Raw genomic sequence first — 22,558 nt, forward strand, 5'->3', positions numbered from 1 at the left:
GGCAGTCCCTCTGTTAGGCCACTAGGGGAAGTGTGCTCCCTCTGTCCTGGGTGGAGATGATTGTGGGATCATCTGAGTTCATTTGGGCTTCAAATAGCAAAGAGTGTGCTGCAAACTGAAAGTCTTGCCTGGCTTTGTGCCTTCAGGAGCCAGAAGAACCAGGGCAATCTTTGTGTCCATGGAGAGTTCCAAACAGCTGCAATTGGCCCAAGGGTAGTCCAGTTGGATGTCTGACTGGCAGGCCTTTGCTCAAAGAAATCAATAATCCAATAAAGATAGAATCCAATAGCTCCAATTTAGGGAACAAAATCTCCACATTTCCCAACATTTTTGCTTATAGACAAGAACATAAACACCAGTAGAACTTCAATAAGAACTAGAGCTGGGCCGTGGTGGCGTATGCCTTTAATCCCAGCACTCAGGAGACAGAGCCAGGCAGGATCTCTGTGAGTTCAAGGCCAGCGTGGGCTACCAAGTGAGTTCCAGGAAAGGCACAAAGCTACACAGAGAAACCCTGTCTCAAAGAACTTAAAAACTTATCACTAATAGTGATTTTGTTTTTCAAGACAGAGTTCTCTGTGTAGCCCTAGCTGTCTTGGAATTTGCTCTGTAGACCAGGCAGGCCTCGAACTCAGCTATCTTCTTGCCTCTGCCTCCTGAGTTCTGGGATTAAAGGCATGTGCCACCATGCCCAGCTAGTAAGAGCAATTTAAAAACAGAATTTTAACAATGCTTAATACCTGCCCAGGAACAGGTGGATTTTTCTTATTTGTCTCATTTGGAACATGTGTATCTTTAATGACTTTTGGAGGGGAACTTGCTGTGTGCTTGGCACACACAGCTGGGCCCGTTCACCTTCTGCTAGTTAACAGGGCCCTACAATTCTTCTTCTTCTTCACTCTATTCATATGGCTTAGAGTAGATGGATTGACTCCAGGCATCACCTCAGTGACTGCCGTGGGATGACATAGGAACCAACTGTTTTACTGAAAGAAAAGAGGGCGTGGCCTGTGAGGAAGGAGCCTAGAGCTGCTGACAACAGGTTCTCACTGTGAGGAGCAGGTAGGCATAGGAAGACCAAGTCTGTGTCTTTATTTATTTATTTGGGTCTTTGCACACTGCTGGGGTTTTCTGTTACACAAATAACTAAGTTCCCCGTTTATTTGCTCAAAAGCCGTCTGAGTAGTTTCCTACCCGATGAGACCAGATTAGTATTTTTATTTATTCCCACTCTTTGGAGCAGGTAATAGTACCTGCCCATTTTACAGCTGAGGAAACTGAAACAAGATCGTAAGACTAAGTAACTACCCAGAGGCAGAATTCACTCAAGAGCTTGAGTCCTTAAAGCCATCCATAACCATTCTGCTCTTTGGTGGAGGGTGAAGGGGTCATGGAGGAGAGGATGGTGTCTACCCGAGTTTAACCCCAGGAGGACCTGGCGTTTAGAATGGGAAGAGGGACTTTGAGCTTGACCAATGAGAAGACCTTTCTGAGTGAGAAGAAACCCCCTGTGAAATGGACTTGCCCCCATTGAAGTTGGGTCCTAAGTGGTCCCCTCTGCCAGGGAACGTAAGAGCTCATTTCTGCAGGGCCTCATCTGCTCTCTGGGCCGCTTGGTAAAATTCAGTTGTGGGGATTGGACCCAGAGCCTTGGATACGTTGAAAAGTGTTCTTCTGCTGAGCTACACCCCTACTCCTTGTTCCTTTGAGGCAGGCTTGTGTAGCTCCGCCTGGCCTTGAAGTTGGTGTGTAGCCAAGGCTAGCCTTGAACTCTGTAACCCTCCTGACTTGGCCTCCTGAGGCTGGGGTCACACGTATTTGTCACCACATCCTGTTTCTCTCCTGGCTGAACCTATAGTGACCTGTGCTCAGCCTTGGCCTGTTCCAGGTTGACATCAGGGGAGGGTATCCTCCTGAGACACAGCCCAAAGTAGGGGCTTTGCTGCCGCCAGGGGCTTGTATTCCCTTGGATCCAGTGCTGACCTGGTGTATTTCCAATAAAACATGAAAGACTGAATAGGGGTGCAGAGATGGATACACGATTTTCTTTCTTTTTCTCTGTGTAGCCCTGGCTGTCCTGGAACTCACTCTGTAGTCCATGCTGGCCTTGAATTTAGAGATTCGCCTGCTTCTACTTCCCGGGTACAGGGATTAAGCAGCGTTCTCAACCTGTGGGTCGTGACCCCTTTGGGGGGTCGCATATCAGATACTGCATATCAAATATTTACATTACGATTCATAACAGTAGCAAAATTACAGTTATGAAGTAACAACGAAATAATTTTATGGTTGGGGTCAACGCAAAGTGAGGAACTGCATTAGGAAGCTTGAGAACAATTGGATTAAAGGCATATGCCACCACTGCCCCGCTAACAAATAATTTCTAAGCAATTACAATTTTTTTTTTAAAGAAAAAAGTGCCACTTAATATTAACTTTAGCTTTTATTAAAAGTTTGGGGGTTTTACAGGGAAATACACTTCCTAAAAGGGCCACTTCAGACCATGGCCCTGGCAGTGAGGGAACTGGTTGGGATGTGAGTGTTCTTTCCTTTTCACCTTAGGTTCCGGCTTGACGTGGACACCCAACCGAGACCTGAGTGAGTGGAGGCAGCGCAGGAGGAGAGGGGCTCTCTTCCCTTTCGAAAGGGCGGCTCCTGGGTGTGGGTAAACTGAGGCGGGCGCTCTCTTACAGTGCCGGAAGACCTCGGCGGCTTTGCAGGGCGGGGCAGCGCCAGGGCTGGCTCTGTTCCTAGGCAGATGGGTGGGTGAGGCGTCCCATTTGCGAGATAGGGGAGCGCAGGTGGCTGTGTCGCCCGCGGCTCCAGGCCGGGTGGCCTCGGGCTCCCCGCCCCCGGTGGGCGGGTCCGGGGCGGAGCGCACAGGCGGGGTGGGCCGGGGACGCGAGGCGGAGCGGGGCCCCCGCACAGGCCGCGGCGGCTGGCTCGGCCCTACGGTCCCGGCGGCGGCTGCAGGAGGAAGCCCGGCGGCTGCGGAGGAGGGGAGGCGGAGAGGCCGAGGCCGCTCGCAAAGACGCTCCCCGGCTCCGCAGGGAAAGGTACGGCGCGGCCTCCCCGGCCCGGCGCGGGCAGCCACGGTGCCGCGCAGGCGAGGGGCTCCCGACGGAGGCCGGCGGCGGGCGGTGGGCAGAGGCAGCTGCCCCGGACGGCTGCGACCCCGGGGTCTGGGCCGCATCCCCCGGGCGCCCCGCACGGCGGCGCAGACAAAGCCGGCTAGACACTCGGGGCGGCCCGGAGGGTGCGCGCTGGGGAGCCGAGGGAGCGCAGCTCGCGGCGGCGGCGGCGGGGGCCGGGAGTCCGCGGGTCTCTTTGGGACAGCGAGAGGAATGGGGAGCAGCTCTCCCGAGGGCCGTCCCGGGGCTCGCAGTCTGCCCCAGGCTTGGCGGGAGCCAGGCTCGCGAAGGGGTAGGGCGAGTTGGAGCAGTCGCTTCGCCGGGAAGGGGTGCGGAGGCCGGCTGTCGGCCTGGGGGTGGCGCGCCTGTGGAGCAGGTGAGCAGCGGTCGCGGACCTCTCGGATCTTGCACCAGGAGCAAGCACGTGCCCACAGGTTGTTCGAGGAACCGACTGGTAGTGGCACAGCACGACCCCGCTTGGGGTCCGCTTGGCCGAGCTTGGGGGGTGGGGGAGACAGCAGGTGCTGAGTGGAGGTCAGCGGGGCGGGGGGTAAATGGAGGGTCAAGAAGGTGTGTAAATGGCCCTCTTGTTTGCGTTCTGCGACCTCTTACAGAGGAAGGGATATTACAGTGCCCGAAGGGCCATGCTTCCTCGTAGGCTCCTGGGCCCTGTGACCATTCCCATATGTTTCCCCGGGGTTTCTTACCCACAGGTTATGAGAACAGGCACCTCTCCTACAGTTTCCCGTGTTAACCTTGAATCTCACCCCCTTGAAGGCGGGGACCCAATTCCCATTACAGTGTATCTTCCTTGAAAGTCCTGTCCTTAGCAGTGTCCCTAAGAGACACCCAGGGTCTCCAGTGACTGGCCACTCTAGCAGGCTTTGCCCACTTTGCAGGTCTCCTAAAAGCTTTGTGCAGAGTGGTATCCTTCTCAGGGCTCTCCAGTTCCTCCCTCTTGCCTGTCTGCCTTAGCCTGCTTTCTTGGAACCACTTCACTTAGCTCTTAAATGTTGGAGGGCTCCAGGACTCTGTTCTCAGCACCTCCTTTCCTGACTCCCTTCTAATGAGACATCATCCCCTTTTCACTTTCTACCCCCGTTTTCATCCCTTCTTTTTATTTTTTTGGTTTTTCGAGACAGGCTTTCTTTGTGTAGCTTTGGAGCCTATCCTGGAACTTGCTCTGTAGACCAGGCTGGCCTTGAACTCACCGAGATCCACCTGCCTCTGCCTCCCGAGTGCTGGCATTAAATGCATGTGCCACCACCGCCCGGCTTCATTCCTTCTTATGGTTAACAACAACAAAAACAATTTATGAACACAAAGATCTCTTTTTTGATTTATTTTATGTGCATTGGTATTTTGCTTGCATGTATGTCTGTGTGAGGGTGTCTGATCCCTTGGAACTGGAGTTGCAGACAGTTATGAGCTGCCATGTGGGTGCTGGGAACTGAATCCCAGGTCCTCCAGAAGATCAGCCAGTGCTCTTAACCGCTGAGCCGCCTCTCCAGCCCTGAACACAAAGACCTTAAGTGTTTCATGCTCATCGTTTTGAATGGCAGATTTTGTCTCTGGCCCAGCTGGGTGTCACCACCCTTCTGATCGCTTGTCCTGTCCTGCTTGACAGAAGACTAACGTGGATGAAGCAGGATCCCGAGCACTGGGGACAGGAGCCTCTCGGGTCCTGCCATCTGAAAATGGTTGGTAATCTACCCATCTTTTAGGATAGGCAGCATGGGCTCCTTTCTACCCACCCCTCACAGCCAGTCCCAGACCACTTGGCTCTTTATCCACAGAGTCCATCTAGGATCTGTTCTCCATGCTCTGAATCTGTTGCTCTCACGTCAGGCTACTGCCCCATGCCAAGCCGCCCTTCGAGTCTTCCCAAATACTACAGCAGCCTCTCCCAGTGCCTCCACTTATCTCCTTTGCATCTTTTTATTAAACAGAGCGGCAAGAATAACATGGAACATTCTGATCAGATCACTTTGTTCCTTGATGGCTTATTACACTTGAATGAAGTCTCAGAACCTTCCCATGGCCCAGCTGGCCCTCTGTCACGTGGCCACCGATGGCCTCCCAGCCTTATTTGACTCTTGTCACCGTTCTCGTCTCCCTGGCAGGCACATTGAGTCACTTCTGTCTCTTCAACACCCCGAGCTTTTCCCTGGCCCAGAGACTTTGCTTGTGATGCCTTCCTTGACCTGAAGATGACTTTCCAGTGCTTTTTACTGGACATGCTTTGCTTATATTTTCTTAGTTCTAAATCTAAGTATTCCTTCCCCAGATACCATCCTAGCCTGTGTCGAGGGCCCCTCCTCTACTTGTGATTCACCATAGAACTTGCTTTACTGTCTTCATTTTATGTTTAAGAGTTGACAACCCTTGTTACAGTTGTCTGGGCATCGTTTGCCTTCTTAAGGTCTACAGCCTTGACTGGTGGGCCCATTGCCGGTCTCCTAAAAGCACTGTCCCTTGACAGGTTGGCCCATTGCTGTATCTGAAGCATCTTGCTTGGTGCCCTGTAGGTAACACTCAGGAAATCTCGAGCCGTAAAGGTGAGGTTCGGCTAGGCAGAAAGACTTGGGTATTCCAGTCAGCATGGGAGACTCCTGTAGCCTTAAGTGATCCTGAAGAGTTTTGTTTCCACAAAAGCAGTTGTGCAAATTGCTGCAAGAATGTGAGCCAGCAAGTAGGATGTGAAAAGGGGAAGCTGAGAAGATAGGGGTACCTTGAGGTCATTCCTGTCTAACTAGGGGAGACCAGGCATGTGGGGATCACTGGCGGTCGGTTGCAGCTAAATGATTTCCTTTGCTTTCTTGGCTAGAAATCAAGGTGTACGTGTGTTTAGACTGTGGCTATGCGGAATGTAGGAAGCAGGGTCTCTAATTCAGGACATGGAGACAGCCTGGGATTTCGTTCAGCCTACTCCCTTGGGTGGCTTTTGCATGTTCCAACCCAGAGGGCCAGGGAGGTGAGAGAAAGAATAAGCTGGAGTTGGGGGTGTGTCTTTTTAGGAAGCCTCATCTTGCTATCCACAGCTTTCCAGTTTGCACAGAACAGTCCGTGGGCTAGTATTTCAGAGTGGAGGGGGAGAGCCAGGGACCTCTGATATGGAAGGGCGGAGAGCTGGGATCTTGACAGGGGAATCCAGCATAGACCCAAATGTCATACTGTGAGTCAAGTGCTGGAGTTAGGAGCTACCAGTTCGTATCTGGGGTGAGGCTGGCATGGCTAGCTCGCCATGGACTGGCATAGGTGGGAGCAAAGAGAGCATCTTGAGTAGAGGAAATCTGGCCAAGGGCAAGGGGTAAGAATAGGTCCTAGTGTGCTCAGTGGGCACTAGGTGTTGTTTTTAAGGACTCAGCCGATGGATTCCTTCACTGCTCTCAGCACCTTACATGGTTGCCTTTTCTTCCATTTTGTTGAGGGCAGGCTGGAGGTCCAGTATACAGCCAATAGTGGCAGCGTGAGGTCTGAACCCAAACCATCTGGCTCTGGAAGCCAGGCCAGCTCCCCCTTGCCTCTTAGATTTGGGCCAGTGTAGGGCTTCTTAACATACAAGGGCCTTTCCTGCCTTGCACGGGTGCCCGATACCCTTTAATGCTGGGTGGGGCCCTTGCCGAGGTGGGCTGCTAGGATTCTCCGCTCCTGGCCTCACTTTCTCTTCTGGGATGAATTGGGGTTCGTGCACACTGATATCAGGGTTCTGCCGGGGGCGGGGTTGTGCTTCGAGTCTAAGCACTAATTGGAATGTCACCTCGTGGTTTATGTCCCTGTCACTGCTGTGAATTTCCCCTCCCCAGAGAAGCTCAATGAGGGTCCACAGACAAGCTAGCCTCTTCGTGATCCTGCCTAGAACAGTGAGGCGGTGCTTCAAGCTTGACTCCTGGGGGCCCAGCTGGGCTCTGAGGTGGGCTGGATAGGATGTGAGTACAGAGCCGAGGGATAGAGAAGAGGGACTGGAGGTGCATTGGCCTCTCTCTGCCCTTCTGTAAAATGGGATGAGACTTTTTCTTTGCCCCTGGAGGTGGTGGAGGTTGGCAGTTCTGTGGGGCTACATTCTTATGAGGGTCTTTCTAAGAGGTGCCTGAGACCCAGGCCAGGGCAGCTGTGCCTGTGAGCCTTTTTCCAGGGACACCTCCAGACACATGACCACCTCTAGGGCCCTGGCTGGCTGAGGAGGGGCTGCTGACCACACAGGGGTAATGTTTATTACAAATCCTGAGCCCCAGAGCTTAGGGGATCTGTTCTTCCACTTGGGCAGCTCCTCCCAAGAAGAGAAAGTAGGATCGTTGGACATTCTCTTCTGCATTTGGGGAAACTGAGGCACACAGCAAGGACATTGCTGTAGTTGTCAGGAGGTTCACGGAGGAGGCCTGTCTATGCCTGCATCCTAGTTTGCTGAGTTGAATTGGAGGCTGGTGCAGAGCCTGAGCTGGACCCTAGGTCTCCTTAGATGTCGTTGGCACCTGGGATCTCCTGCACCCAGCCTGGTGTTGAGAGGCAGCTGGGACAAAGGGTGTGGTCCTCACTGTTCAGGAAATCAAAGAGAGCTGGCAGTGCCAGGCGCGCTTCAGAGAGGCCCCCTGGAAGCATTTGTGCCGCGAGAGTGCCCTGAAGCCCTTTAGAGGACTGGTGGCATTCCCAGCGTGGAAAAGGAGGTCAAGCCTGGGGAAGTGGGTTGAAGCCAGCCTGGGAAAAAGCTTGATTGCCCAGCTGCAGAATCTGGACTTATACCAGGCCCCAGGGAACCACCGAAGGTTATAGGTCATGGCTGTCACAATATGATTAGAGCTGTGGTTTTAAAAATGCTTCTCAAACTTGAGCACAGACATCCCACCTGTTCGGCTAACTAAAATGCAGGTCAGTCTCGTCTGATTCAGTGGGTCCAGAGTGAGGCCTGGGAATCCGCATTTCCCCCCTTTCCTTTCCTGTCTGGGTTTTCTTTTCTTTTTTTTCTTTCTTTTCTTTTTTTTTTTCCTGACAGTTTCTCACTATGTAGCTGTTCTGGAATTCCCTAGGTAGACCAGGCTGGCCTCCAACTCACAAAGACCCTCCTGCCTCTGCCTCCGGGAGCTGGGATTAAAGGTGTGCACCATGCCTGGTTGAGGCTGCATTTTTAAGGGCACAGGCCTTGCAGAAATGCTGCTCCACTGGCCACTGTCTACGCAGTGAATTTAGACCCGTGTTCTGTGTGACAGGCTCAGTTTAGATGGGACCTATAGCAGGCACTCTCAGTCCCTAGTGGGTTGTTTTGGCAGAGTTCAGGGAGCAACCTCTGTGGGCAAAGGAGCCGATGGGATGGGGAGTGTAGAAGGGACTCAGTGAGATAGTAGGAGAGGATGCTTGTAGGTGGCCTGCTCCGACGTGGGCCTAGATGAGGGAGGGACCTATGGGTGCTTGAGTCTCAGAGGCTGGCCTCACAGGCCTGATTTCTTGGAGCTCCAAGACCACAACGGGGTGTCTGGGGTGACTGGGCCTTACACAGGGTGACATGTAGATGACAGGCAGGACACCTTATCTCTGCCTGCAGCCTCGTCTGGTGGGGGAGCCAATCTGGGGTGAGCACCCTTCCTCTAGCCAGGGCGGAGCGAGAGATTGGGGCTGCAGCTGGCTTCAGCTCCAGCCCAGCTGTGGCACTTCTGACAAGCCCTCTGTCTTCCTGGAGCGTGCCCTCTCCTTCCTTTTGGCCCGTGGGAGTCCCTGCTGCTGCTATCGATGGTCACATGAACGAGGCTGTGGCTGCCCTGGTCGCCTCCCCAGTGTATTTAGGAGTCAGGGCCTGGGCTGAGCCACTACGGGCGAGTGTCCGCTCCCTTTTGCCACCTCAGTTTCCTTGTCTGTGAACAGAGAGGTTCTGTTCCCCTATGGAGTGATGTCACAGAGTTTGTTGGGTGGGGCTCTGTGTATTTCCAGAGTAGGAGCTTAATATACCTAACTTCTGGTTTACCATTAAAAGTGTGTGCTAGTGATGCAGTAGAGTGAGTAATTGGTGTGGAAACCGTCTGGCTTGCCTAGGGCTCTCCCAAGGCTCCTTGCTCTCCGGGCTTAGCATAGCTTAGAGTCAGTCGGTTGAGGTCCCATTAGATGCTGGCACCAAGCATGCAGTCACCACTCTCGGGCAGAAGGTGGGAAGACAGACAGTGAAGGTGAATGCCACCCTGCGCCCGAGGGGCTGGCGGGGCTGGGGTTGGTCTGCTTTTAGCTTGAGTTCTACAGGTGTTCTACCAACTCTTCAGAGGAGGGTACAGGCACGCCTCTCTCCCCATTTTGCCAAGTCTTCCTGAGGGGTACTATTCTCAAGGACTGCTGTAAGCCTCCCCAGGGACTAGGAAACAAATGAGAGAAGAAATTGGCAGGTCCGCTCTGCTGTCCTGTTGGGAGTGTGTTTATGAAAATTGGAGGTCCAGACAAGTTATATAGGAAAGACAGACGATCACATGTTTCTCAAGCTTATTTTGCTAAGGAAATAATGTGTCTTTAAAGATTTCCTACTGTCTTACTGAGCAGGAAAATACCCCTTGGGAAGGGCTGTTGTGGAAGAATGCTGCTCACTGCGAACCGCAAACATGGCTGGTGGATGGGCTCAGAAGCGCTCGGGAGGAAAGGAAGGGTCGGGGGCTAGTTTCCTGAGAGGGGTAGGCTTGATGGGACAAGCACACTTGACAGTCGTGGACACAAAGGGCTTTGCAGAGGGAGGGATAGGCGAGATGGATCCCAGGCCCAGAGTTGTCTTGGGCTCTGGTGGTCTCTGCTCTCTTCATTGGGTGAGTGATTGACGGACCCAGAAGGTCTAATCTGATGCCCAGGACTTCACGGCCGCAGGCTCGGACCTTCTGATTCTGGGAGGGACGTCGGCCAGTGTCACACTGTCCCGCCACTTCCTTGATGTACGTACGCCTCTCTTACCCTCTCATTCAGGAGTTACCTGAGCAGGATATGATCTCTGGGCAAGAAGCTGACCCTCCCCGTGACTCAGTTTCTTATTTATGCCACGGGGATAATATATACAGCCACGGGGGCTGTAGGACGTGGAGCGCCAGTTTGAAGTTTTCACTTGTGTGATTAACAAATGGATGGAAGCAGTGTCTCCAGGAAGGACCCAGGGAAGGGCCTACCCTGGATAAGAGAGGCACAGAGGCCAGCAGAGACACCCCCGAGGCTGGGGTGGAGTCCTGCTTAGGGAAAGGAAGAGTGGGGGGTTAGGGCAGCGGGAACTGGCCTCAGGAGTAGCGCCCAGTGGGGTGAGGAAGTAGGGGAGGGGTAAGACACCACAGCTTGGTCCTGGGGGCCAGAGGAGCCCTGGGAGAGAACAGTGGCCACGCAGGACATGGCGTTAACTGCATGTAATCCCAGTGGTAGGAAGCACCCCCAAGAGTTTCAGGATGGGTTATATAGTGAGACCCCCATCTCAAAACTTAAAGCAAAGCAAACAAAAAATAGCAACAACAATACACAAGACCAAGTAAGAGACGGGTGGGAACCTGTCTTAATTACTTAGGCCCCAAGGAGCCAGGTGACCAGGACAGTGTTTAGTGAGCAACATGGCGGAGTACACAGTGAGGAGGTGGGGTACAGGACCCCAGTATCTGTGCCCCGTCATGGCTCAGAACGTGGGGAGTGGTCGGGTGCCGTGTGTGACTCTTAGCCTCAGAGTCTATCATTCTGCAAAATATGAGGACCTTCTCTGAGTGGGTGTGGTCAGCACAGGACGGGGAGGAGGTGGTGTGCTGGGGTGCCTGCCCCCCACCTTCCTGTGGCTGGTGGGGACAGTCTGAGCTCCCCCACCCTTCTTCCCCTGCACATCTGCAGTGTGAGGACTCTTTGTTCAGCAGCTCAGGTGGGGAGACAGGGTGTGGCCTCCCAGCAGTCCTAGAGGAGGGGCCGGACCTAGAGGTGCTGACAAGCCGATGCCTCTGCCATGGGCCCTCTGGGAAGAGGATGATCCGTGGGGCCTCTCACCAGCCTCGGCCCAGTCCTGTGGCATATTGTGTCCTTTGCCCTTGCTCTTGAACAGGCTGGAGCCCTGGGTTCTCTGTAAGTCCGGGGTTAGAGCACCAAGGTTGGAGGCTGAAGAAAAGCATCGCATTTAGGCCTGGCTGGGTGGCCTGGTGTGGGGTCTGACCCCCCAGCCGTTCAGTCCTCCGCCTCCGTGGGGAAGGGTGTTAAGGCCAGTATGACTTACGATCAGGAGAAGCCTCACTTGGAAGGGAGTTGGGATTATTAGAAAACAAAGCAAAGAGCCTAGTCACCCCTGCCAGCCATGAACTGGTTCCTGCCCCCGCCCCCATGCTGAGACCCGGGCTACTGTCACCTTTCACAGAAAGGGGACACTGGTGAAACCCAGGTTCTGCACCCTCTCTCTGCCTTGATACTCTCTCCTCATCCGGCAGCCCCCTCAGAACCTGTACCCAGACCTTCAACTGTGCCCACTCCCACTCTGCCTGTCTGCTTGCTGTCTTGATGCGGGGGCTGGGGGTGCTGTCCCTGGAAGGCTAGTGAAATCCTAGACTCCAAGTCAAATAGAGTTTCGGATAATGCTGTCAGGAGACACCGAGGATGGCCTGCAGGCAAACACTCGGAAGAATGTGTAAAAAGAGTTTTCATTGTTCAGTACTCAGGACTCTCACTCTCCTTACCTTTGGTAAATTGACATAAAGCCCTACATAATGCAAAACTTTGTGAGTTAGACTGGAAAGGGTTTGGCGTCCGGAGAGTTGCTTTGGGATGGACATCGAAATTAAAGAGTGTGAGCTCAGAGAATGGCTTTCATGACCTTTGAGCCTCGGTGCTCACTTCTGTAATATGGAGGCATGGCTGTGAGGACTAGGCCTTCCGCAGGGAGGTGTTTAGCGTTGCCACCCTGTGCCTTCAAACTTGCTCCATAAAAAAATAGCGACAATGGCAGAATGCTTCGGGAGACCTTTGGCTTCAAAAGCAGGGAGTTACTGAGTCTCTTTGAACCTCACAAGAAGACGCGAAGGGATTGTCTGGTGTATAAACTCGGTGTCTTAGCTCCCCAGGTGTTTTATGGGCTACGTCACAGGCCCTAGACCCAGCTGTGGCCTTTGCTGGGAACGCCGTTGGCTTTGCAGACGGCTCGCTCGGGTATGGGTTGTGCTTCCTGCGTGGATAGTGTGAAGAGCCCTTCGGTGGCTGGTCTCCGGCACTTGTTAGCACCCTAAAGTCACCAGGAGGGGGAAGTCTTGGGCTAGCCAGAGGAGGTGACTGACCGGCCAGTGGGGCTCATGGATTGTCACTCTTGGTGGTTCCATTTGGGCTGGCAAAGCAACGTTGTTGTCGCCTGTACCCTGTTAGGGCAGGAGGGACCAGTGTGAAGGGCAAGTCTGACAGTGTTTGCCTGGCAAGCCTAAGCTAGCGCCTGGGGCGGGGAGACTAGAGGGGTCTGGAGCCTCCTCGCCAAGCACCCAGGCCAAGAGGCAGGTGGTTCCTAGTGCCAGCCCTAGGTTTTGGCTGTGCAACTGGGGTGAGCTGCCAGGCTTTGAGGTGACTCTTTCCATCCCCAAGTGTCTGGCATAGTGTGTACAGAGTCAGTCTACAGTAGAGCAGGGTAGGACAAGAGAAGTGCCCCCAAGCCTGGGGCAAGCCACCCTTGGGACTGCTGCCCTGGTGGGGTGCCGAGTAAAGACTGAGCAGAGGCTGACCCTGCTGCGGCCTCCATCTGCTCTCTTCAGGCCCTCTTCGCCTGTTCCCTCATCTGTACAACGGGGGGCAGGATGCTTGGGAGCGTGAAGGATGTAGTGAATGGAAAGCCCAGCCCAGAGTTTGGTACAGAATGGAAAAATCAAACAGCAGTCTGTCTGTCTGCTCTGGTGTTCTTCTGTTGTTGGACTGGGGGAGGTTCTTTTGTTGATGCAAATGTTTTTGAGATCATGTACCTCAGCTTTGTAATTTGTACTGTAATGGGGGGACCTTTGAGTGGAAGTTTTGCTAGAAAGGGGTTTATTGAAGACAAGGACTCCCTCCTTGCAAACGCTCCCCAGATCCAGCAGACCTTAGACATCTCCGCCCTTGTGGGGCTGAAGGGTTTCTTTGCATGCAGGGAGCACAAGTCTCATGCTGGGTGCAGCGGAGGCTCCGTGACCCAGGAGAGAGGACAGGCTTGCTGCCGGAGGACCCCCACCCCCCACCGGGTCTACTGTCAGGCACAGTTGGGCTTTGTGCAGAGTCACGAGGGCCACTGAGGGCTGGGGGGGGGGCGGGGGGGGGGGAGCGGAGCTGAGTGGTTGAGCTGTGTTCACAGCCTCAGTTCTTGCAAGTGGTTTTGAAAGAGTCAGCCGAAAGTGCTGACTGTGCCGGTCTGCTTTGCCCTAGAGCTGTGGCCAGTGTGTGGGAAGGGAGAGGAAAGAAGCCCGCGGGGAAGCCACTCCTTCGTCTACCAGCTGACACCTCCTGGGTGCCCGTCTTTCAGTATTCACCAAGGGTAGATCTCTGTTGCATCTGGCCCTGGGCATGGTGACTCACATCCGGGGTGGACTGGCCTGTGTCTGCAGGTGACGCTGGGTGCATTTGCCTCTTGATGTAGGTGGTGCCTCGTCAGTGCAGGTGATGCCCAGTGCAGTTCTACTGTGTTTGGGGGTGTGTGCTAGGGGCTGTGACCTGCAGAAGCCTGTTCACCTCTGGTGATGACCCTGGCAGGAGCACAGAGCCCAGGCTTCACCCCTCAAGCCCTGGGGCCTGCATCATGGTATTTGGTCTTGGGTAGGTTTTTGATCTTTCCCACACCCTAGACTTACCATGAGGGGTCAGAGGGTCAGCGAGATGACAAAGAACTAGTCTGGGTTTCTCCCAGCTGTGTGTGTCATGACTGGCCACTGAAGTCACGCTTGTGACTTGAGCCTTGCCTTGGCTCCACATCCTGCCTCTTTGTAAGTTCCGGGAGGTCCACACGGCATTCTCACTTCCTCTGAGCCAGTGCCTTCCCTGGCCCCCACCCCAGCTTCTTTCTCTGTGGCTCTCGTAAGCTCTGTCTGACCTGTCAGGTTCTTAAGGAGGCAAGCTCTAGCTTTTCTGTATTCCTAGTGCCCAGGGCTGCCACAGAGTAGCACTCATTAAAACCTGCTCAATGAATAAAAGGTTTGTCCCTACCACCTGGCTCTGGTTCCACATGGATTTCTCTCACGCTTTGTGTATGCTGTCCAGTCTCTTCAGATCTGCCCAGCCCAGGCCTAGAATGCCCCCGTGATTTAGTAAGAAACTCACACCCTACCCACGTGCCCTGTGCCCACCCAGACTCCACAGCCACTGGACATGCATGGCCTGTGGAGACTGGGATGCCTGTATGCTGTTCATTGGGTGACTCCTTCCCTTGGGGGAGAAGGTGGGATGCGTCCTCCCTGCTCCTGCTTAGATGTCTATTCCCAACTCTTTGGGCATGGTAGGAAGGTCAGGTGAATGCCTCTGGGACCTGGGACTTCAGGCCTCAGCAGGAGACCTTTGGTAGGGAGGACAGGATGGAGGCAGGGAGGGGTGGGGGCACCTTGATCTCAAGTGACGTGTTATTCTCATCAGCTGTGCCTCTAAGTGCCACCGTCGGGGACCGGAACTGACCCCTTCCCAGACTGTATTAGGTTCCACAGTCTGGATCTTAGCTCCCTGTTGTACCTTTGAGTTACCCAGCTGCGAGCCTCAGGGCCGTCCTGTCTCTATAATTTGATGCTCTGTCCTCGACAGGGTCAAATGCAGTACCAGGCAAGGCTGCATCTTGTAGGAGACAAAACATGCAAACACAGATCTCACTGAGTATTTCTGACGGGGAGCATAGGACCCAGACCAGGGCACGTGTGATGGCTGTTCCCACTTCGGGGACGAGAAAAGGCTTTCCCAGCTTGTTCAGTTAGACCCCGGCCCTGTGTCCTGGGGTCTCTCTTTCTGCAGAGGCTGCAGAGGAAGGGGAAGAGGACGTGGGAGTGTGATGGTAAGGACACGCACGGCTTGAGGTGTATTCAGACCTGGACTGCAGAGGACTTTGGAAGCCAGTCAGTGACAACATAAAGGAGGACTTTGGCCATGATCTGGGCTCGGCTTCGTCAGCCTCCTCCTCCGATACAGCATCAGTTCCCTGCAGTCTCTGCAGCTGGAGCCTGCACCTGAAATAGCTTCACAGAGGAGTCGGCTCCATTCCATAGAGTCTGACTTAAATGAGGTGGTGTGAGTGTAGGTGTTTGTAGACGTCTCCTGGGGAATGTGATGTACCTGTCAGTGGGCCTGGTTTCTAGTTCTGCTTCTCACAGTGGAGGCGATGGAGCTCCTGAGTGACGGAGGTGTTACCCGGGGATCTCCCTCCCCCTCAAGGCCTCCTGGATAGGAAACTGGAGATTATTCAGTATCTATTTCTGGGCAATAAATTACCTCAACGCTAGTAGTTTTAAAACAGCGAAATCATCACTTGTAGCTCATCTGTGAGTCAGGAATGGGGATGCAGTTGAGCTGGGTGGCTTTGATTCAGGGTCCTCCAGGAGGCTGCAGGCATCTGGAGGCTCAGGGGCTGGAGGATCTGCTCCCGTGGTGGGTCACGCCTGCTTGGCAGGATGGTGTGGCCACCGTGTCTCTTATAACCCAGTTTCAGATGTCGCATTCTATCTTTCTGCAAAGGTCGGGTGGAGCGGAGAGGGCTACGCTAGGGTGTGAGTCCCGGAAGGGCTCTTGGGAGGCTGCACTCATGCATTCTGGCCTGGCAGGTCCAAGCACCAGCAGCAGGTGGGTACAGCTGACCCTTCTCTGTCCTTACCACAAGACAACGGGAATGTCTCTATGGGGTGGGTAGCTCTGCCATTGGCTTCACATTCCTGCTTTGAAATTACTTAATGTGAGATTACTTAAAAGGCCTGTGACCCTTCCTGGGTGGGCTTGCTTCCTCCCAAGCTCCACCTACGTCTTTTCACCTGGTTCAGTCTTCTCTTTGGTGACTCCCACTATGTACAGGTGGGGGCCTGCGGGAGAATAAAGAAATATTGCTGCTATGCGTGCACGGCTCTAGGCCTCTGTGTGTATTGTCACACAACCCGTTTTACTGATGAGGTTCCCCAACCTGAGGAAGAAAGCGTTTATTTGGCTTACATGTTCTGAGTTACAGTCCATGGAAGAAAGCCAAGGCAGGAACTGGAGGCAGGAGCTGATGTAGAGGCCATGGAGGGTGCTGCTGACTGGCTTGCTCCTCATGCTTGCTCAGCCTGCTTTCTTACAGAACCCAGGACCACTTGTCTAGGGATAGGACCACAATGGGCTGGGCCCTCCCCTCCCACATCCTTGATCAAGAAAATGCCTTGTAGACTTGCCTATAGGCAAGGTTCCTCTTCACAGATAACTCTCGCTTGTGTCAAGTTAACAAAAACCAAAAGCCAACTGACCTGTCACGCACCCAGTAAGTGGTGGAAATTCAAATTACTGACGTTGAAAAGTTGGTGATCACGTCCCAGGACATCCGTGAAAACTGTGGTGCTAAAGTTGTCCTGTAGGAGGAGACTATTTGTGAGAGAGAGAGAGAGAGAGAGAGAGAGAGAGAGAGAGAGAGAGAGAGAGAGAGAGAGAGAGAGGGCGATCCCCCAACTAGGCTTCTTACAGGGTCTGCCTGTTCAGGGCACTATAAAGTACCTTATGTCTGTTCTGCTTTGCAGTGTAGCAGGAAATTGAGTCTGGCCCAGGGTGCCCACCCCTCCCAGTGTACCGCCCACTCCTACCTCACTCCTTCCACGAGAGACGGTGTGTCAGTGTGTGTGTGTGTGTGTGTGTGTGTGTGTGTGTGTGTGTGTGTGCATTGCCAGTCAGGGGCTGCCAAGAGTGCTGGCTCCCCTCCTCTGTTCTGAAACAGGGTCACAAGAAGCTTTTTGAAGTTGTCCTTTTCAGAACTACATTTTGAGGGAAGAGAGGTGCATAACAAAGGCACAGTGCTTGGAGAGAAGCCAGGCACCAGGAGGAAGTGAGGGCCTTGGTTGTCATCAGGGCTGCTGCTGGTCTGGGAAATGAGGTACCTCTGCTGTTGCCCTGTTGTGGACTTGGAGTTGCCTAATGACCACTGAATCGGGGAAGGGTGGTCAGGCAGAGTCAGGGCTGAGGGGCTCAGACCCAGTCGAGATTGGGCTGGGAGTCAAGTTGTGGGCATTTGATTGACACCAGGGTGAGGGTTCTGTTGGGTTGGGGCCACGGCTGATACTGGGCTCTGAGCAAAGACAAAGCTTTGGGTTCCTTTACATGCAATGGAGCTTGGGATCTTGGAGGGTGACTCCACCCTCTCTAACAGTCCTTTGGGGACCTTCCTCCCGTGACCTTTCTTGTGAGGTAGCACTTGCAGGTGGCCATACGTCTCTCCTGTGGTTGTATCCTTCTCCCAGCAGTTCACAAGCAGGTAGAGCCCTCCCCAATTCCCGACAGAGAAGCTTGAAGACGGGCAGGTGTCCCTGAGCCATGTGACCCCAGGAGGTGGGAGCGTGTGTGGTGCTCTTGGGGTGAGTTTAGAAGTGTTGGCCAAATAGGGCCTAGAGAAAGGCAGGCCCTAGCCCAGGGATTCTTAGCAAGCAAGTAGGCTGCAGAGTTGGACTGCCCTGTTCTGCCCACTGGGTTCACACCTCTATTCCTGCTATTCCTGTCCATTGGCCTGGCCCTTCTGGTTGGTGGTGCTGCGCAGTGTACTCATTGTGGCCTGGGCATGAAGGCTGGGAAGGGTCTGGCTGGGAGGCTGGGGCAGCCTGCCCCCGACTGGAGGGTGGGAGGAGGCTTGCACAGACACAGAGTCCTTTGTTCGCCAGCACAGCAAGGCAGCTGGTGTGGGATTTCTGGGAGGTTTTCTTTTTTTTTTCCCCTTTCTTTCTTTTTTTACCTTAGAAGAATAATTGCATTGTCTAGGGGGTCTCAAGACTCCAAATCCCTCTGTAGACCTGCTGGACAGCCCAAAGATGTTCTCCTGGACCAGTCCGTCTCCCCCCATCCCCCACTTTCTTCCTTCTCCCTTTCTTCCTGCTAGAAGCTTGGAAAGAGTATCCCTCTAGGGAAGATGAAGCTGTTACTGCCCCAGGCCACTAGTCCTACCTGTTGGGAGAGAGTCCTGAGGTCCCCAGAGCTGGTTGAGGAGGGGGCAGCTGCTCTGTCTCCTGCAGTGGAGGGAAGGTAGCCTGAGTCCTGGGTAGATCTCGCATGAGCAGACATCGGGCTTGAGGGAGGGGAAGGATGCTGGTTAGAGGCAATGACCTAGTTTGGAGGGCTTCAGCTGGTGTGGTCCTAGACTCTAAAGGAGATGAAGTGAGGAGGAGACTGGTGACCTTGGAGCCTTGCTCTTCTGCAGGCAGCAGATGAAGAAATCCAGACTGAGGTGACCTGAGGGAAGAATAGCATCCCGGACACCCTAGGGAGTAACTTGTATCAGAGGGTCCAGGATGGGTAGAGTGTTTTTTGTGTCTTTGAAAGGTTGGGAGGTGATCGCTGGTGGAATCGTATTTTCGGTAGTGACTACAGCTGGGGAGCAGTGGATGAGTGTGAGAGGCAGAGTTGGCCCTGGTGTTGAGGAGCAGGGGTGTCTACCCTGGCTGGGCTGCTGACCATGCTCCCCTGCTGGAGAACTACCAGTCCAGCCTGGAGTCTGGCCTTGCTCAGGGACTGGGAGGTTGCAGCCTCAGTCCTGAGATACCAGGCAGTAAGAGGTCCCTAGTGAGACCCTTGTGCTCTGGGAGCCATCTGATGGCGGTTGTACTTCAGAGCCAGTCTGCGGGGCCTGCAGTTCACAGTGGCTTTGGGAAATGGTGGCACAGCTCCTGAGTCCCAATGAGGACTGTGCGGCTTAGAACCAGAGGCAGCTCTTCTGATGTTTGGCAAGGGAGAAGTTTCCCTTGGGCCATTAGGTGGGCTGGGGAAGCCCAAGGCTTTGTAGTTTGGGATTTATGTTGTGTGTGGAGGGGAGTATCTTGGAGAACTGAGGCCAGCAGGGCCAGCGGATAAAGGGCTTTCCGTGTTTGGTGTGGAGCAGACACTCAAAATGAGTTGCTGGATTATATTCTCTGGTCATATTACTGAGGCCCAGCCAGTTAGCCTTTAAAGCAGTGGTTTCAACCTGTGGGTTGTGACCCCCAGGGTTGTCAAATGAGTCTTTCACAGGGGTCAACTGAGACTATCAGAAAATACAGGTATTTACATTACAATTCATAACAATAGTAAAATTACAGTTTTGAATTAGCAATGAAAATAATTTTATGATTGGGGGTCACCACAACATGAGGAACTGTATTAAAGGGTCACAGCATCAGGGAGGTTGAGAACCGCTGATTTAGAGATTGAGACTGGGTACAGGTGAGACTCAAGAGGGAGGAAGCCGGGGAGTCCCTGAGAACGTTGCGGGTAGAGGTCATAGTGTTGGGGTTGTAGGAGTGATCATGGCTTGACAATGGACAAAGGGGGTCTTCTTCCAAGGACACCTACAGCTCTGACCCTGGGCTGTTGCGGGATGAGTCCAGGAAGATGTGTGCTGGCTGCCTTTTTGAGTTCTGGGCATTTCTGGGAGGGGCTCAGCAGGATGGTGTGGAGGTGGTGCTGGCACTGGGCAGCAGTGGGAAGCTGTGGCCTGTGGCCAGGGAAGTGGTGTCAGGAGGCCATGGGGTGTTGTGAAGGGGGGCACTTATGCTCTGGCTGACTTGATTTCTTGAAGCTTTGGGGCTTGGCCTGCTTGGGGACATGGATGCTGGGCAGGAAGCCCTAGACCCCCCACCCCAATTTACCACGGAGGCCAGAGCAAGAAGGCAAGTGTCTATTGTTCTGTGTCTCCCTCGGCTCCCTCCTCCTCCTGCACCGCCTGGCTGAGCCAGCAACTTTTTCTTCATTCCTTTATCTGTGGGCAAGTACAGGGTGTTCTGTTCTCCTGTGCATGCAGATCAAGGCGAGAGAGGACAGCGGGCATGCATCAAGGGCCAGCTACATGATTCTTCCCCAATAAGATGGTGTCTCTCTCTGTCTGTCTCTGTCTCTGTCTCTCTGTCTCTCTTTCTCAAAACTACAAAACCCCCCAAAGTCCCAGAGGGGAAAAATGATAGGAACTAACAGGAAACAAGACAACAGCCACAGCCTGTTCCGTGGGGCCGCCACAGCAGGCTTTCTGGACATGCCGTCCCGTCTCGTAGTTTTTAGCTGGACCTTGGGGGATGGACATGGGGTGTCAAGGGGGCCGTGGTAGACGACGTTACTCTGCTTTCTGTGGCTATGTGTGTGGTGCCTCTGGCTCCTTGTGGGTGACAAGGGTGGATGGAACTGACCTGGGACAAGGCTTCTGGAAGGCCACGACTGTGGGGTTAGCCGTGAAGGTGAGTGGTGTACGGGACCCACATGGGCTTGGCTTTCCCGCACTGTTTCCAGCATCCTGATGCTGCCCGTGCTCAAGGTCTCTGAGATTTGGTGTTGGGGGCTGAGGACTATTTCCGTAGTCATCTTTAAGATGGCCTGTGGTCCATTCCAGAATCCTTTCATAATGTACCTACAGCACCTGATCCTTCAGTGTGAGGTCCTTAAATGCTGACAGTCTGTGACAGCCAAATATTATTTGACTGTCACAGCGGTGTTGTGAGGGGCTGCCAGCAAGCCTAGGAGAAGGAAGGTCAGCTGGACTTCTCTGGTTGTTTTTTTTTTTTTCTTACATTTTTATTCTTTTTTAAATTTATTTATTTTATGTGCATTGGCGTGAAGGTGCCAGATTCCCTGGAACTGGAGTTATAGACAGTTGTGAGCTGCCATGTGAGTGCTGGGAATTGAACCCCGGGTACTCTGGAAGAGCAGCCAGTGCTCTTAACCACTGAGCCATCTCTCCAGCCCCTGGACTTCTGGTTTTTTGAGATGGTGCCTTAGCGATAAGCAGGACACACTCCGGCTTTTGTTTTTGTTTTTGTTTTTTTCTTTTTTTGGTAATGTTTTGCCTTATAGCCCAGGCTAGCTTGAACCTCATGGTCTTCCTGCCTTAGCCTTCACGGTACTAGAATTACAGGTGTGTGTGGCCATAGTCAGTGTGGGAACTCCGGCAGGAACACCTGCTCAACACAGTAGCATTTCAAGATGTGGCTCCACCAGTGAGCTTTACAAACACTGCAGCCTTCCCACCCTTGGGGTGCCCCTGGGGCAGGGGTGCCGGGAAGGGGAACCCCCACTCTCGTTCCAGAGGATGGGTTGGGGCACGCAGCGGCGTCACGTCTCACCCATGCCTGAACACCCTGGCGTCATTACAGCTGACACAGGCCGGCCCTCCGCAGCGCTCCGCTCCGTGTATTTACTAGCTTGTCACGGCGTCGGTGGCTGGCAGACTTCCGGTGGCATCGCAGCTGACCCTGCCAGCGCGTGCAATCTGCCACATCCTCACCTCTAAATTTAGTGCTCAGGAACCTGGGCGAGAGCAGAGGGAAGGGAGGGAGAGAGTCCAGCCAGCCCTGCTTGGCATGTTCCCTGGAGGGTGGGGACCGAGGCAAAGGGGAAGAGGGTAGTGGAGGAGGAGGCAGGAAAGGCCTGCGCCCACCTACTGGTGGCCTCATCCTCTGGCAAAGCTACGATGGACTGGGAGGGAGTCTGGGCCTCGAGCGCCACCTGCCTGCAGCCTAGGAAACCTGTTCTACCCTGACTGGGCCAGTCTGACTCTGGGACTGGGGTAGGAGGTGCCTTAGGGGAGGGAGCATTCCTTTCTGGGCCCAGGCATCATATGGAGTAAGCTGGGGAGAAGCAGCCTCTTAGCCTGAGCATATTTAGGAAAAACAACAAAACAAAACAAAACACCAAACCATACTTCCTTTGCTGAACCTCCAAGTGTTAGAGAACAGTGTCCCGAGGGAAACGGAAACCTGAGCTGGAAGTTGGCAGGTCTTGATATGCCATGTAACTTCCATTCAGGTCAAGGTGGATCTGTTCCCTCCCTGCAGGAAACCCACTCCTGCCCTTCTCTCTCCCTTCCCCTCTCCCTTCATCCCCGTCCTCAACAGATTGCTTGCCTCTCCCTGAACTTTATGTAAATGGACCTGTACAGTATGTGCTGCTGCTGCTGCTGGGTATCTGGCCTCTGGCTCAGTCTCATGTCTTCTGGCCTCTGGCTCAGTCTCATGTCTTCTTGCCTCTGGCTCAGTCTTGTGTCTGTGGAGGGCACAGCAGCTTGGTTCTGTAGTTGCTGAGTTTGGCATGGGGCGAGGGCAGTGCGTAGCTCATGCATCTGTTCCCATTGCCTTTGGGTTCTTTCTGGATTTGGTCAGTGGGATAAAGCTATAAATTTCTTTGACATGTCTATGTGGTGGGATGTGCCCTGCATCTCTGGTGGATTCTTAAAAGTGGATTACTGTGTCTGGGAAAGGTCATGTTTGCTTCATGGGTGTGGGTGACAGGGTTTTATTTGCTTCTTGGTTGTGGCCCAGGAGCTTTCATCCACCTGCATTTATTTCTTGCTGGGTCTTGGTACTATT

General features: G+C 53.7%; 1 protein-coding gene across 3 annotated transcripts in view; it reads left to right on the forward strand.

Annotated features, from left to right (window-relative positions):
- Positions 1–2,783: 2,783 nt before the first annotated feature.
- The window catches only part of Smox (spermine oxidase), a 34,522-nt gene continuing 14,747 nt past the window's right edge, over positions 2,784–22,558 (forward strand). The window contains exon 1 of one of the 3 annotated variants that reach the window (XM_037205232.1): positions 2,784–3,056. The gene's annotated coding sequence lies outside the window, so the exon portion shown is untranslated. Of the gene's footprint in view, positions 3,057–4,809; positions 4,832–22,558 lie in introns of those variants that run through there. The other 2 variants (XM_028878605.2, XM_037205231.1) reach the window with 2 other exon arrangements.

Source organism: Peromyscus leucopus, chromosome 4 (assembly GCF_004664715.2).
Source record: "Peromyscus leucopus breed LL Stock chromosome 4, UCI_PerLeu_2.1, whole genome shotgun sequence".
Classification (NCBI taxonomy): domain Eukaryota; kingdom Metazoa; phylum Chordata; class Mammalia; order Rodentia; family Cricetidae; genus Peromyscus; species Peromyscus leucopus.